Source organism: Pleurodeles waltl, chromosome 5 (genome assembly GCF_031143425.1).
Source record: "Pleurodeles waltl isolate 20211129_DDA chromosome 5, aPleWal1.hap1.20221129, whole genome shotgun sequence".
In the NCBI taxonomy this organism is placed as follows: domain Eukaryota; kingdom Metazoa; phylum Chordata; class Amphibia; order Caudata; family Salamandridae; genus Pleurodeles; species Pleurodeles waltl.
The window spans coordinates 1,010,883,986-1,010,896,548 of NC_090444.1; positions in this window are offsets into that span (position 1 = coordinate 1,010,883,986).

Here is a 12,563-nt window from a genome sequence, read left to right on the forward strand (position 1 = left end):
TTCGTGTACCTCAACATAATTCAATACCCAGAGTATCTGAGTTGTAACCCTGTCAATCTGTATAACTGGATCCAATATCACATCTACCAAGGCCCATCACATGCCATATGTCAGAATGTTGTCTGGAAATCTCAGTCACAATAACAAAAGCACATTCCAGGTTTCATGTTATGTCCCAAATGAAAACTTATGCTCAGACCTAAATGCAGCCTGCATACAGATATGTAATACCAAACATTTGTCAAGTGTTGGAGAGTAGAGAGAGTGGCCTGACTGCAACTCCACGTATGCACTGTTCCAGTAACTCTAAACACCAGCCCAGTACCCTTGTTTGTGAACTCTCAATTGAAGTGTACTCACCTGGGAGGATCCAATTTGTCAAGTGTGTATAGTAGAGGGAGTGATTGGACTCCAACTCCCAGGAGTCATTGTTTCAGTAACTCCAAACACCAGCCCAGTTGTCACTTGCCCAAAGACCCCTGTTTGTGAACTCTCAATTGAAGTGTACTCCCCCTGGGAGGATACCATGTGTCTAGTGTGTGTAGTGTAGAGAGTGATCTGACTTCAAAGCACTATAGACCCTGTTCCAGTAACTCCAAAAACCAGCACGGTGGTCACTTGTCCAAAAACGCTAGTTTGTGAACTCTCAATTAATGTGTACTCATCTAGGAGGATAACATTTGCCAAGTGTGTGTAGTAGGGGGAGTGACCAGGCTGCAACTCCCAGGAGGCACTGTTTCATTAACTCCAAATACCAACCAGTGGTTACTTGTCCAACTACCCCTGTTTGTGAACTCTCAATTGAAGTGTACTCACCTGGAAGGATACCATTTGTCAAGTGTGTGTAGTAGAGGGAGTGACCTGACTGCAACTCCTAGGATGCACTGTTTCAGTAACAAGAGTGATCTGACTGCAAGGCACAATAGGCCCGCTTCCAGTAACTCCAAACACCAGCCCAGTGGTCACTTGTCCAAATGCACTCGTACTTCTCCAGCACCATATCCCAGCTGATGTCAAAACTGCAACAAGAGAAGGCCTAACTAGTTGCAAAGTCACATCTGTACTGATTGTGTGTGAGCAATGTCAGGTGCTGCAATCATGAAGTGAGGGACTCATTGTTGCACTTATGTACCGTTCCTTAACAGGAGACTTAGCATATCAAAACCGTCCTTGGTTATTGATGCCGAATGAGTCTGCATTTGGTAGGCCACATGTCAATACATGCATAGGGAAGACACTTTCCGTACCCACCGAACCAGCCCTTTCATTGTCACTCAAGTGTATGGTTAGGTCTGTACTGTGGCAGTTGCCTGTAGGGACTGTATGCATTGAGTCAATTTTGCAGAGTGTAAATATGTTTGTCAGGTCAGGCCTAAGGAGTTTACACCTCACATCAAAGTACATGTTGCTGGAGCATGGGCTAACTGATGTCAGTAGGCCTGCTTAGTCATTGTAGGCCTTGAGCAGGGTAGTGGGTTAGTGTGCAGATGAATCCACAAGTCTGTAGTAATGTCCCTGTACTTATTGGCATGTGTGCTTCACACTTGAGGTATGTTGACAAATTGCCCATTTATGCTTGGCGTTTCTAACATGTGTGTGACACAACCATTTAGGCAAAAACTTGTGTTTGTAATTGCTTGATTTATCTCTTACATCCATGCAGGTAAACACCCATCAGAAGAAGGAAATTTGGAGAGCCATCACCCAGAAGGTGTCCATAGCGGGAGAGAGCCCACTGTTGCAAGAGGTGGGAGGACCTGAGACACTGGGCTCGGAAGATCATGGAGGTCCAGCCTGGGCTGTCCTCCCAATGTGGGCGGGGCGCACGTTGGATCATGACCCCCCTAAGGGCCTGCATTCTGGCAGTGGCATACCCAGACCTTGATGGGCGTTTGAGGGGAGCACAGCAGCCACAGGGGGTGAATACAGGGCATATTCCTGCCTGTCACATAACCAAGTTGATGTGTTACATTCTGACATCTCCTGCTGATGACTGAGGATGGGCCATGTATGACACACAAGATGAGTAACTGTTTGTGTAAATATGTAATTTGGTGCATACTGATGTGCCTTGCCTATTAGCCCAGGGACCTGAGACACAACTGAGAACAATCCACAAAACAATTGCTCTCCAGGGACAACACAAGACTGTGTACAGTGATCAATCAAGTAAGGTTTGTTGTTGTAGTGGATCTAAATATACGCAACAGACCACTACTCCTCAGTGTTACAGCCCAAAGAAAAAGAAGTGGCGAATCACTGTCCTCAGCCATGTGCCTGGTCAAGTGAGTAAATTAGCATCTGCTCCCCAGAGGCCACTTGTTTTCAGTGTGTGATGAGTGCTGGTACCTCACTGCTGTCTGTCATGTGATGGTAGCCATCATACATGTGATAGAGCATACATTGTTCTTTGGGTGTAGCTGCAGATCAAAACATTCCTTTGGTAAGTAGGGAATGTCCGTTGACATGAGTTATGGCCTATCACTGTTGCCAAAATTCCTTGTGTCAACATGTTAGCATGTGTCCCGTTCACTTTTGATACAATGTGTACACTGCTGTTTCATGCATCATTTACCTGTGTTCAGGGGATGATTTCGGCATTCCCTCACATATATTTGCATGCCAACCTGTCTTTGGAAATGGACATATCCAATGGGGCTACATTTCATGTGGTGCCACAGACAGGAGTGTGTCATGATTGATTGTTGGCTCACACATACTCTCACCCTTCATTGCAGGTAATTTGGCTGCAGTAGCAATAAGGGACATGACAGGTAGGAGTAGAGTTTTTACACACAATGTCCATTTTTATGCCATTGATGTGGCATCATGTGGCAAAATGCACTGCACATGTGAAATGGGGAAGATTTGTTACCTGACTGGTGGCATGCATCATGGAGTGACTTGCAGTTATTTTGGAATATCATATGTGGTTGGGTACAACCATTCATTCACGGACATCTGGGTTTGCAGGACCAAAATGGAGACAGTGGTAAAGCTTCCCATTGGGCAACATGTCGAGGGCCTTCTACAGGTACTTGCAAATCCATGGGCTTCTACAACATACAACGGATTAATGGCATCTACTGATGCAATCAGACTATGGGGTCATTCTGACCCCAGCGGTCTCAGACCGCCGGGGCCAGGGTCGGCGGGAGCACCGCCGACAGACCGGCGGTGCCCCGCAGGGCATTCTGACCGCGGCGGTTCGGCCGCGGTCAGACTAGGAAAACCGGCGGTCTCCCGCCGGTTTTCCGCTGCCCTACAGAATCCTCCATGGCGGCGGAGCGCGCTCCGCCGCCATGGGGATTCTGGCACCCCCTACTGCCATCCTGTTCCTGGCGGGTCTCCCGCCAGGAACAGGATGGCGGTAGGGGGTGCCGCGGGGCCCCTGGGGGCCCCAAAAAGAATTTCAGTGTCTGCCTAGCAGACACTGAAATTCGCGACGGGTGCTACTGCACCCGTCGCACTCCAGCAACTCCGCCGGCTCCATTCGAAGCCGGCTTCATCGTTGCTGGGTCTTTCCCGCTGTGCTGGCGGGCGGCCTTTTGGCGGTCGCCCGCCAGCACAACGGGAAAGCCAGAATGGCCGCCGCGGTCTTGTGACCGCGGTGCGGTCATTTGGCGGTAAACGCATGGCGGGCGGCGACCGCCGCCTGCCGCGGTTAGAATCACCGCCTATGTCTTAGTAAGGGGTGCCAAGTAGTAGTCTATATTTCTCTGGGGCTAGCTGATTCTTTGTGTTGTGGATTTTAGAGACATATCTCCCTGACAATTTGCACATTTTGTTTACAGTATACATTTCCATGCCAAATAAGTAGTTATCTGAGCAACATTAGTACTACATCCATGACTCCATTAGGATCATTTACACATGGTGAAGTGTGAATTGTTGATATGTTTCCAGTTTGACATGAGCATTTCCTTGTCACCTCCTTCTGGATACTGTACTGCTGTCAGCAACATGGCACGATTTTGGAGCATCATTTCATATTGTTGTATTATTGTGTATGTGACAAACTGATGTCTTCATGACATTGAGTGGTATCTGTTGAAATGAACTTGGCATTGGCCTACTATTTTATGACAGCAGGTAACAGGTATGCTCCACAAGGCAAAGCATTGAATGTGATATGGCCTCCTATGTGTTCAATGGGTACTGAGATTGCACAACTTCACCCATGCAATTGAAGTTGCCTGAGATCCTGTTTTTCCTGTGGGCAACTGTTGACAGTTCATGTGGCATGCATGCATATGATATGGCACATTTAGGAGCCACCTTGATGTAGTTTGTTGCCGGGGCCTACGTGATGTCATGGTAATGTTTGCTAATCACAGCTGTTGTTCAGGTGTGATCAGTACCATTTGTTGACCCTTTTCCCCTTTGCATTTGCAGCATCATCCCAGGCAAGTGAAGGAGACAGGGTGCAACCAAGTGGAGCCACAGTACCTCCAGTCATGACACCACCGACATGGAGGGATCCAATGGCCCGGAGGGTGAGGGGAGTGCCACAGAGGACACAGGATTGACCTCGTCATCTTTGTATTCTACCTTCAGTGGGCAATTCCTAGTGGTGGGGAACACATCAAGACCTGCTCCTGTACCATCCTTGCCGCCACCCCCAGTTCTATCACCACCCTCCATGTTGCTTCCCACCCAGTTGGCCATGCCCACTCACCCAAAAGGGTTGGTGTCTCCTTTGCCCCCACCACCGCAGCACCAGCCCCTGTTACCCCTGCTGCCCTGAGTGAGAAGACTATTGACCTCCTGCAGAATATCTCTGTGGAGCAGATTGCCACTGTGAATGCCATCCATGGGTTGGCAAGCCAACTTCAGCAGACAAATGCTTTCCTAGAAGGCATTCATAGTGACATGTCTGGCCTACAGAGATCTTTTCAGGCTCTGGCCTCCTCGCTGATGACAGTCATCCACCCCCAATCCTCCCTCCTACCACCTCTCTCTTCCCAATCCAAATTACCCATTCTCTTATCCGTCCTAAGCACACATACACATCCGCATGCATCTACCTCAACACACACAAGCAGCAAACATTGGCACAAGACACACCAGCATGCAGGCACTCGGCATTCACCCACAGACACCACATCAGTGGCCATTTCAACAGACAACCCCACCTACCCACACACCATATCCACCATACCCACAGACACCACCACAACACCCAGTGACACATCCAGCTCACAACCCATGGACCCTCACTCCTCAGACATCATACCCCCAGAGACCACCACAACACCCACAGACACATCCACCACATCCACCATACCCACAGACACCACCCCAAAAGACACACACACATCCACCAACCCGCTATCACCCAGCACCTCCACCTGCCAGCCCCCCTAAAACACACAAATGCCCACACCCACACACAAAATAGACACCACCCAAACACAGGCATACCTCACACATGCACACACCCAAGGCATCTACACCCACAGACAAGCCCTACACTCAATCAACCTCCAAATCCCTAACCCCTTCTGATGACCCTACCTGTTTTCCCAAGGAGAGTATTCTTTTTGACTTTGCCCTTTCCCCTTTTATATCCAAACCCACTCCCAAACCCAAAAGTCCCCCACCTACAGCCAAACCCATCCCTTCGACATCCAGGTCCTCTCCTGTCACACCTGTTCCTCTGCAATATCCCCCTCCCAAACCCACCCATCCCTAATCTGACCACACCACACAGAAGGATGAGCTCTGAGGTGCCTGCCTGCCACTTGATACCCCTTCCTGTGGAGGGTCCCTGGTAGTGATTGGAGTCTAGGTTGGGCACAGTAATGTGCATTGACTCATATAGAGTGGCCAATGGCCTTTGCTTTTCAGCATTTGAATTGAGTAAACCCAAGCTGTTATGTTATTGGGTTCACATTTGCCCTACCATTACCTTTCTACCTTTATGTTGTTCCTGAATCACTTGTGCTGTATGCCTACAGTAGTGTGTGTTTCACCCTGATTGCTGATCCACTTGCTGTTGTTTGCAATATCTGACTTAGTGGGCAGTGCTGGTCACCTAAGACAAGGGTAGATATTCACTGTATGGATATGTGGGTATTGATCCAATTGGGGTGTCATTGCATTGTCTTATGTTTGCTAGGGTAAGTATTTCATCTGGTGTTGGCCAATGTCAGCATGTATGGTATTAGATTTGTCCCCCTGATATGGACTGTTCTTTCATCTCATGTGTGGGAGATATAGTTTTGTTTGTCCACACATAGAGGGTGTTCAATTGTGATAGCTTCCTTTGCATTTGACTGACCCTGTGTCCATTTTGATGTTTGTATCTTACAGCTACTTCATCTAGATGTATGGCCCATGCTGTTGCTGTTGTGAGTGCTTTCTTGACTTGCACTTAAACATTTGACGGATAAGCATGTCACTTTGCTCAAATATTGTTTGTCCCTGAGATATATGAAGGGCCAGTTCCTGTGCAAATGCAGTTTTAGGGGCATGTGCACAGCGAAATGTGTCCCAGAGCAGCTTCTTTCCATGAATGATCCTGATGCTGCCTTCCCCATTCTGCAGGTATTGTTTGCATTGTGAGCTTTGGATATTTGTTTCACAACACCCTATTGTGCATCCCATTGACATTCCATTGTGTTGCAATGTGGGTGCTGTGTCGGTCCATCGATGAGCAGCACCTGCTGCAGGACGTGTGTGATGGGCTCATGGCGGCACAGGCTGTGTAACACGGCCTGTAGGTGAGTTGCTTCCTTTATTCTCTTTGTTTCCACCTCCTGGGATGTGGTGGTTGGACTGCTATGTCACGTTGGTGGTACGCAATATCATAATGTTTCCAACAGAAGCACTGGCTCCATCGGCTTGTTTGGCCGGCCTCGCCACTGCAGTGGTCTGCGCCGCCTGGTGGTGCCTGTGGGATATCGGAGGTCTTTCCTCTATGGGACTGCCAGCATCATAATAAGGTGGTCCAACAGCCAAGCAGATGGTGGTCGGACTGCCAAATTTGTAATGAAGCCCTTAATCTTTGAAAATTTGTATCTTTGCTTCTGTATGTTGGATTTATTGTCTTTTTGGTCTTGTTTTATTCAGATAAATATTGGCTATTTTTCTAAACTGGTGTGGAGTACGTTTGTGGTGTTTGCACTGTGTTACTGTGTGTGCGTGTAAAAATACTTCACACATTGTCTCTGAGATAAGCCTGACTGCTCATGCCAAGCTACCAGGCTGTGAGCAGGGGTTATCTTAGCTGTGTGACTCCCTTAGCCTGACTAGAGTGAGGGTCCCTTCTTGTACAGGGTGCAAACCACTAATAACTAGAGACCCATTTCTAACACCTCCCTTTACCTCTACGCACACTTTAAAAAGTGTGGTATTTAGAAAAATACTTACCTATGTGATAAAGGACTGTGTGCCAAATATGGAAATACTTACCTGCATTGTAAATGGATGCATGTAATGGATGCGTGGTAAAGGCTGGTTCCTTCTTTTATATACTGTTAAATGTCTGGTATATTCATTTCAGCTAATTCATTTTACTACATACCATACCCTTTGAGAATATGTAATATTACATGTAGTATGTAATATTACTTTTAAAGCAAATCAACATAAGGTCAGTGCAAGCCATATTCATTTAGACAGCGGTCATATTCATTTAAGCATGGCTTCTGTTCATTACAATATATGCTTACTTCAGTTCACAGCATGCTACATTTATCTCACAGTTTCATATTTATTCCAAAAAGTGTCATATTCATGTTACAAAATATTGTATTAATTTTGATGTGGGCAATATTAATTTCACCAGATGTCATATTCATTTTAAAGTGGCTCATATTCATCTTAACATGTGCCATATTCCCGTTCAATGAATGCCATTCATTTCAATGGATGTCATTTTCACCTGTCATAATAATTTTAACACGAGTCATATCCATTTTAACATAGGTCATATTCATTTCAATATATGCAATATTTATTTTGCTGTGTATCATATCAATTTCAAAGCATAACATGTTCATTTTGACAAATTTCATTTCAATTTCAGCATTGGTCACTTCATTTCAGTGGAGCTCATATTCGTCTCAATGCATGTCATATTCATCTTAGCATCTGTCATATTCCTTTCAGTGGATGCTTCATTCATATTAATACATCTTAATTTTAACATGAATCATATCCATTGTAATATATATCATAATCATGTCAATGTATATCATATTACTTTCAATGCATTGTGATCAATGTCATGATCAATTTAACGTTACTTGTTTTAATTTGAAAAATTATCAAATTAATTTCAATGAAGGCCATACTCATGTCATATTCATTTTAACATGTGTTATATTCCTTTCAATCAATGTTATTTTTATTTCAATGAACGTCATATTCATATTAACACGTCATATTAATGTTAAGCTGCAACTTAGCAATTTTAACATATATCATATTCATCTGAATATGTGTTATAGTAATTTCAAGGTGTCCCATATTCACTTTAACAACTGTCATTAGTATTTCATCTTTGGTTATACTCATTTGAAGGCATGTCAGCTTCAATTCAATGGGGTTACATTAATTTCAACACAGGCCATATTCATTTTCAATCATCTCATATTCATTGCTATCTTGGTAATATTCACTTCAACACAATTCAAATTCATTGCAACATGTTCAATGTTCATTTCAGTATACGTTATATTATTTTCAATGTGCATTACTTTATTTTCAGAATATAAAATATTCATTTCCGTACCTTATCTTCATTTCAATCTGTCATATTCATTTCAATGTATGCCATATTCCTCTTGGCATATGTCAATCATTTCCATGAATGTCCCATTCTTTTTATGAATATTGTATTCGTTTCAGTGATTTTTTTATTGTTTACAATGAGAGCCATATTAATTTGAGTATGACTGATATATATCTCAGTAGATTTCTTATTAAATTTGGTGTGTGTGTTATTCCTATTAATCATTAAGTAGCATATTCACTCTGCCAGGTTTCATATTTGTTTTGGTTCAATTCAGATTCACTCTGCCAGGTATAATAATTATTTTGACACATAGTATATTCATTCTGTGTGTGTCATTTTTATTTTGCAGCACACTATGCATTTCAGAAGGTGTCTTATATGGGGAGCTGTAATTTTGACATGAACGGCTTCCCATACTCTCTTGGATTCATTTAATTGTGCCTATGTAAATGAGAATAAGTGAGCAATGTATGGAATTAGCTCATTTTGAAATAAGCATTGGAAAAGCCAATAAATCTGGCTTTAATGTAGTAAGAAATGTAAACAGGCATTCAAAAATGCTGCCTGCAATTGTTGTATGCACAAATGTTGTCTGTCATATTAAATCCTGCCAGGCTGGAGTAGCATTAAGGGACAGTAAGAGGTTTTTGGGGGTTAGGGAAGGGTGGCTGTAAGAGGTAATAATGAGTTTTAGGGTACAAGAAAGGGGAGAATTAAGAGGTAGTGAGGGTTTTTAGGGTTAAGGAATGGGCAGCATTAAAAGATAGCAAGGGGGTTCCAAGGCTCAGGGAAGGGTAATGTTAAAGGGTTTGTAGAGTCCAGGGAAAGGTATCATTGAGGAGTAGTAAGGGTTTTTTAGAGTTCAAGATTAACTAATAGAAAATAGGAATTCATTTTTAGGGTTTAAGGAAAGGTAAACTTAAGTGATTGTAAACATTTTAAGGTGCAAGCGAGGGTAGTTTTAAAGAATTAAAGAATTCTTAGAGTTCCAGGAAGGGTATTATTAAAACACTGCAAAAGTATTTTAAGATTCAGAAATGGGTAGAGTTAAGGTGTAGTAAAGGTTTTTTAGGGGTCAGGGGAGGGATGCATTGAGGGATAGTAAGGGTCTTTATGGTTCAGGAATGGGTAGCGTTAGGGATAGTTTTTTTTCTTCTTGTATTCAGAGAAGGATTGAGTTAAAAACTCAAGTGTTTTTAGAGTTCAGGGACTTCATGCTGGGTGGTGGGCCCCACTAGGGGGACCTCCATTGATCCCAGAGGAGGGGGCCAGGCTCTAGACAAAAGAAGCATTATGCTGATAAAAGAGCTTTTGTTTTAAGTTGAGAAACATAGGCAGCAGTAAACTGCTCTCTAATGGGCCATCACTAACATGTTTTGTCATTAGTGGCCAAGCTGGAAGTATGTGTCAAAAGAGAGGGAACTCCAAATACTCTTCATAACCCCCACCCCCAATAACCATATTATGGATACTTTTACACATTAGTAAGGCCTGTCTGACCAGAATAGTATATATGGCATCATGTACTTGATTGCATTTTGGAAACAGTGACAGAACTTAACAGCAATGTTTAAATAAGTCTAGACATATTTAAATGTTGCAAATTTAATAGAATAATTGTAAAATTTTGGAGGGTGCCCGATGCTTTTTTTTTCCACTGAGGGCAATCTACATAAAACAGTTTAAAGACCTCTGCATTAAGCGGTAGTATGAGGATTTTAGGGGTCAGGAATGGGTAGCATTATAGGATAATATAAGGTTTGAGGAATAACATTAAGGATTTTTAAAGCGTAGAAATGGGTATCATTAAGAGGTAGCATGGGTTTTTAGAGTTTAGGGATGGTAGCTTTAAGGGGTATCATAGGTTTCTAGTGTATAGGAAAGGGCATCGTTAAGGGATAGTATGGGTTCTTTAGATATCCGGGAAGGGTAACTGTAAGAGGTAATTAGGGGTTTTAGGGCCCTGAGATGTGTAGCATTAAGGGTTATTAGAACATTGGAACGTTGGGAGCTCCATTGGAGACAATGGAGTGCTCAGGGCTTTTACTGGCTGGTAAAAGCCGAGTGAGAACATTCCAATGTTCTTTGTTCACAGCAACAGCAGTGAATAAAGGCCTCAGTGAGCCCTATGGGATTTCAATCCCATCGGCCTCCGTGAGGACGTTGTTATATTTATTAGAACATTCTTCTCTTTAGTGGCAGAATGTTCTAATAGCCTTATAGCCCTTCTTAGCTGGGCTATACTGGCAAATAAGTCCCGCCCCCTTGTTAAAGGCCCCCTCCTATGGCTTGGGCCTTTAACGCTGGATCAGAACTTTAATGGTCGGTATAGCCTGCAACGGTGGGCTGTAACGCTGTAGTAAAGGGTTTGTAGGGTTCAGTGAAGGGTAGTGGTAATTGGTTTATAAGGTTCAGGAAAGGGTAGTATTAAGGGATAATAAAGGGTTATAGGGTTCAGGGGAGGGTCGCTAAGTCATAGTAATGTGTTTTTGCTGTTAAGAGAAGGTAGCTTTAAGGGAGTAATAAGTCATTCTTAAGGTGCAGGGAAGGGTAGTGTTAAGCCGCTTGTAAAGTTCAGGGGAAGGTATCATTAAGAAGATGTTATGTTTTTTAGGGTTCAGTTAAGGGGAACGTTAAGAAGAAGGAATTAATTTTAGAAAGGGTAGATCACCTTAGAATTGAGTAAATTGTTAGGAGGTTTTAAGGGTCAAGGAAGAGTAGTGTTAGGGTTCAGGGAAGCATAGTATTAGGAGGTAATAAAGGTTTTTTGACATTCAGTAAGCGGTTTTTAGGGTTCCATGAAGGGTAGATGTAGGCGGTAATAAGTGTTTTAGGGTTTAGGGATAGGTTGCATTACAGGGTAGTAAGTAGCTTTTAGGGCCCAGGATGGGTAAGAATAAGGGAGGTGTAAATATTTTATATGGTTCAAGGAAGGATAGAGTTAAATGGTTTATAAGGTTTAGGGAAGGGTTTTGTTAAGGTGTAGTGAGGAGTTCAAGGACGGGTAACATTAACAGTAAGGAGTTTTTTAAAAGGTAGCTTTAAGCCATAGTAAGAGATTCTTTGGGTACAGCGAAGGGTAGCATTAAGGGATAGCAAGAGATTTTTGGTGTTCAAGGAAGGGTAGCATTAAAGTGTTGTAAGGATTTTTTTAGGGTTAGCGATTGGTAGTGTTAAGGGGTAGTAAGGGTCTTTAGGGTTCAGGGATATATAGCGGTAAAGGGTTTGTAAGGGGTTTCCAGGTAAAATGATGCAAAATTATGCATAAATACGTGAAATGTAAATCCATCATTTAACTCTATTTTTCGTGTGAAATATGTCCTCACATCAATTTTTTACATGAATACACATTTCGCAGCATATAAATTGCTCAAAAAAGGAGCAACAGCTGCTCGCATTCAGGGCATTAGCGTTATTCCTGGTCACTTCTGGTAAAATTTTGTTGCAAGTTTTGTGTAACAAATGTAACATGAAATTCCAAGACGTTACTGAGTTATGCAGCTGTAATTTAATTTTCTTTCTGGTCTAGTAGTAAGGTTTTTCTATTTAGTGAAGTCTAGCTTTAAGGGGTAGTAAGAAGGCCTGGGCAGAATTCGATTATGCTGCATTATTCTTATTCTTTGACAAGGAATTACTGATAATTACACAATTACTCCTCCTTGTTTAATTAAGAGTAATTTGGGGAGGAAAATTCTGCAGCAAGAGCTGATTGGTGAGGGCGAGAGGCTGCTTTGTGTTCTTTTGCATTTAGCGCTATTTCTTAGTGCAAAATACATCCGTGCATTCTTGCATCCATTTTGGACATGAAGGGGCATTTTTG